Source organism: Colius striatus, chromosome 28 (assembly GCF_028858725.1).
Source record: "Colius striatus isolate bColStr4 chromosome 28, bColStr4.1.hap1, whole genome shotgun sequence".
NCBI classification, from domain to species: Eukaryota; Metazoa; Chordata; class Aves; order Coliiformes; family Coliidae; genus Colius; species Colius striatus.
The window spans coordinates 1,835,617-1,840,516 of NC_084786.1; the positions used below are offsets into that span (position 1 = coordinate 1,835,617).

Here is a 4,900-nt window from a genome sequence, read left to right on the forward strand (position 1 = left end):
GTACGTAGCAGAGCAGCTCCCTCGCTGCGATCTATTGAGAATCAGCCCTCGACACAAGCTTTTGTCTCCCTCCGACCCGCTTGCGCCGTCGGCGCGGGCGGGGGCGGCAGAAGGCGCCCGGGGGCCGTCCGGCACGGGCCTGTCGCGTTGCGGGGAGGGGAGAGAGGTCGCGCCAGGGGCGCGTGCCCCTGAGGGCCTCTCTCGCCCCACCCGTCCCACCCTACCTCCGCCTCGCGCCTCGCGAAGGGGAGGAAAGGCGCGGGTCGGCGCGCGCGGGTGCGTCCCCGGCTTTCCTCCCGGCGCCTGGCCCACACGGTCAGGCGCCATTCCTCTCGGGCGAGCCGAGCGCGCGGGGCCTCCTAAGCCCGCCCCACCGCGACCGGGCGCGTGGCCCACCGCGGTCGGGGCAGAGCTGGGGAGCAGGTGGCCCCTCGTCGCGCGACGGAGGGGTCCGGCTCTCGAGCTCGTTTTTATTTATTCTTTTTTTTCCCCATTTTTCGTGTCTCTTTTTATTTCCCTACGCCGCTCAAGGTAGACCTGGCGGCGTCGGCGCAGGGTGGGGCGGGCGCAGAGCCGACGGCCGCCCAGCCGCTATGTTTCGCCGGGGTAGACCTGCCGGTCCCTCCGCCATTCGCAAAGCATAGACCTGGCCAAAGCGGCGCCCTCGGTATCTGCCGGGGATGGGGATGGTAGACCTGGCGGCGATCCCGCCGCTGTCATCTGCCGGAGGGGTGGGAAGACCTGGCAAAAGACCCGCCGCAGTGCTTTGCCGGAGAGGTAGACCTGGCCACCGCCCCGCCGCGCTTTTTTAAAAAGTAGACCTGGCCACCGCCCCGCCGCTTTTTTTTTGCCGGGGAAGACCTGCCGGTCCCGCCGCGCTGCTTTTTAAAGGGTAGACCTGGCAACCGTCGCGCCCTTGGTATTTGCCGGGGATGGGGAAGGTAGACCTGGCGGCCGCCCCGCCGCTGTCATCTGCCGGAGGGGTGGGAAGACCTGGCGAAAGACCCGCCGCCGTTTTTTGCCGGAGAGGTAGACCTGGCCACCGCCCCGCCGCGCTTTTTTTTTTTAAGGGTAGACCTGGCAACCGTCGCGCCCTTGGTATTTGCCGGGGATGGGGATGGTAGACCTGGCGGCCGCCCCGCCGCTATCAACTGCCGGAGGGGTGGGAAGACCTGGCGGAAGACCCGCCGCCGTGTTTTGCCGGAGAGTTAGACCTGGCCACCGCCCCGCCGCGCTTTTTTTTTTTTTTTTTTAAAGGGTAGACCTGGCAACCGTCGCGCCCTTGGTATTTGCCGGGGGATAGGAAAGGTAGACCTGGCCACCGCCCCGCCGCTTTTTTTGCCGGGGTAGACCTGCCGGTCCCGCCGCGCTGCTTTTTAAAAAGGGTAGACCTGGCGACCGTCGCGCCCTTGGTATTTGCCGGGGATGGGGATGGTAGACCTGGCCACCGCCCCGCCGCGCTTTTTTTTTAAAGAGTAGACCTGGCCACAGTCGCGCCCTTGGTATCTGCCGGGGGATGGGGAAGGTAGACCTGGCGACCTGGTGAAAGACCCGCCGCAGTGCTTTGCCGGAGGCGTAGACCTGGCGACAGCTCCGCCGCTTTTTTCTTTTTTTTTTCCCCGCCTACGAGGGACAAGATCTGACAGCCCGGCCGCCACGTTCTTTCGGATGGGTAGACCTGGCGACGATTTGCCGGCGGCGATGACCTGGCCGAAACCGAACCTCCCGCCCGCCCCCCCTTTCCCCCCCCCCCCCCCACCATTTGCCAGGGAGGGTAGACCTGGCGGCAGCCCGGCCGCAACGTTCTTTCGGTTGGGTAGACCTGGCGTCGACCTTGCCGCTATGAGTTCCGACGGGGTAGACCTGGCCGCAACTTAACCCCCCTTCTCCCCCCCCCCCGCGCCCCCCCGCCGATTTGCCAGGGAGGGTAGACCTGGCGGTAGCCCCGCCGCATTTGGGGTGGTTTTTTGGTTTTTTTGGTTTTTTTTTTTTTTTTTTCCCCCCCCGCCTACGAGCGGGTAGACCTGGCAGCCCGGACGCCACGTTCTTTCGGAGGGGTAGACCTGGCGACGACCTTGCCGCTATGATTTCCGGCGGGGTAGACCTGGCCGCAACCTAACCCCCCTTCTCCCCCCCCCCCCCCCCCCCCGCGCCCCCCGCCGATTTGCCAGGGAGGGTGGACCTGGCGACAGCCCCGCCGCTATCAGCTGCCGGAGGGGTGGGAAGACCTGGCGAAAGACCCGCCGCAGTGCTTTGCCGGAGGCGTAGACCTGGCGACAGCTCCGCCGCTTTTTTTTTTTTTTTTTTCCCCCGCCTACGAGGGGCAAGACCTGACAGCCCAGCCGCCACGTTCTTTCCGATGGGTAGACCTGGCGACGACCTTGCCGCTATGATTTGCCGGCGGGGATGACCTGGCCGAAACCGAACCCCCGCTCCCCCCCCGCTTCCCCCCCCCCCCCCCCCCCCCCCCCGCCGATTTGCCAGGGAACGTAGACGTGGCGGAAGCCCCGCCGCTTATGGGGTTTTTTTTCCGCCTACGAGGGGGTAGACCTGGCGACGACCTTGCCGCTATGATTTGCCAGCGGGGTAGACCTGGCCGAAACCGAACTCTTCTTTCCCCCCCAACCTCCCCCCCTCGCCGATTTGCCAGGGAGGGTGGACCTGGCGACAGCCCCGCCGCTATGATGTTCCCGAGGGGTAGACCTGGCAGCCCAGGCCGCCGCGTTCTTTCGGAGTGGTAGACCTGGCGACGATCTTGCCGCTATGTTGTTACCGGCGGGGTAGACCTGGCCGAACCCGAACCCCCCGCCCCCCCCTTCCCCCCCCCCCCCTTCCCCCCCCACCCCTCCGCCGATTTGCCAGGGTAGGTAGACCTGGCGGTAGCCCCGCCGCTTTTGGGGTGTTTTTTTTTAGTTTTTTTAATTTTTTTTATTTTTTTTTTCCCCCCGCCGACGAGGGGGTAGACCTGGCAGCCCGGACGCCACGTTCTTTCGGAGGGGTAGACCTGGCGACGACCTTGCCGCTATGATTTCCGGCGGGGTAGACCTGGCCGCAACCTCACCCCCCTTCTCCCTCCCCCCGCGCCCCCCCCGCGCCCCCCCGCCGATTTGCCAGGGAGGGTGGACCTGGCGACAGCCCCGCCGCTATGTTTTTAATCATCACACACGCGCAAATTAAAACTCCTGGCCCTGGAAATGACTTCCGCCGATGTGTGTGTCCATTGAGCGTTGATTGCTCTTAGCGTAGCAACAAACTGTAATACATGAATTAAAACTGAATGAAGAGGATTCATCCCAATTCGATTCTTAACTCAAAGGTAGTTAGCTAGTGGGGTTTTTTGTTTTGGTTTTTTTTTTTTTTTTTTTTTTTTTTTTTACTCATAAACAAATGAACTTCATCAGCTAATTGTCTAGTGACAATGAATTAACTAAGTAACGAATTCATAGATAACCATTTAGCTTACCTCGTCGAGGATGCCGCCTGGCCGCAGAATCTTCCGAGCAAACAAAAACACGCGCATGCCGCTTGCACCCCGTTCCTCTTTTCTTATTGTTCCTTTGCAAACAGACGCCTGCTGCGGGCCCTGGGTCCGTTGCCCCTCTCCGCCGTCACCCCGACAACGGGTTCATTGTGACGCAGGCCGTCCCCCGCCGAAACCTTGCAAACCCAGGCCCGCTGCGAGCCTGGGGACCGTTGCCCCTCTCCGCCGTCACCCCGACAACGGGTTCATTGTGACACAGGTCGCCCCCGCCCAGACCTTGCAAACGGACGCCTGCTGCGGGCCCTGGGTCCGTTGCCCCTCTCCGCCGTCACACCGACAACGGGTTCATTGTGACGCAGGCCGCCCCTGACCAAACCTTGCAAACCCAGGCCTGCTGCGGGCCTGGGGACCGTTGCCCCTCTCCGCTGTCACCCCGACAACGGGTTCATTGTGACGCAGGCCGCCCCTGACCAAACCTTGAAAACCCAGGCCCGGTGCGGGCCCGGGGTTTTGTTCCCCTCTCCGCCGTCACCCCGACAACGGCTTCCTTGTGACGCAGGCCGTCCCCCGCCCAAACCTTGCAAACCCAGGCCTGCTGCGGGCCCTGGGTCCGTTGCCCCTCTCCGCCGTCACCCCGACAACAGGTTCATTGTGACGCAGGCCGCCCCCGACAAAACCTTGCAAACCCAGGCCTGCTGCGGGCCTGGGGTTTGTTGCCCCCCTCCTCCGTCACCCCGACACCGGCTTCCTTGGGCAGTACCTGATCGCAGTACCTGATTGGGTGCAGGACCCTCCCGACTTAGCCGAACGGCCCTGAGGACGAGGAGCTACTTCGCTGCTCCTTTCCAGGGAATGGGGTCGACTGGGAGCCGACACGAGCGCATCACACGGACACACGCAGGCATGGGGCGCATCGACGCAGCCGGTGACGCGGGCTGCAAGACAACAAGGCGGCGTTATCAACACAGTTGCAAACCTTTTCTTGTCCCTTCCTGGCTTTCGGACTCCTCACCCACTGCCGCCCTCCGCTGCAGGCCCACGGTCCGTTGTCCCTCTCCTCCGTCACCCCGACAACGGGTTCATTGTGACACAGGTCGCCCCCGCCCAGACCTTGCAAACGGACGCCTGCTGCGGGCCCTGGGTCCGTTGCCCCTCTCCGCCGTCACCCCGACAACGGGTTCATTGTGACGCAGGCCGCCCCTGACCAAACCTTGAAAACCCAGGCCCGGTGCGGGCCCGGGGTTTTGTTCCCCTCTCCGCCGTCACCCCGACAACGGCTTCCTTGTGACGCAGGCCGTCCCCCGCCCAAACCTTGCAAACCCAGGCCTGCTGCGGGCCCTGGGTCCGTTGCCCCTCTCCGCCGTCACCCCGACAACAGGTTCATTGTGACGCAGGCCGCCCCTGACCAAACCTTGAAAA

At 63.7% G+C, this 4,900-nt stretch overlaps 1 pseudogene; it reads left to right on the top strand.

Moving 5' to 3' along the window:
• Positions 1–65, top strand: part of LOC133628229 (28S ribosomal RNA) — an 8,765-nt pseudogene extending 8,700 nt beyond the window's left edge.
• Positions 66–4,900: the final 4,835 nt, after the last annotated feature.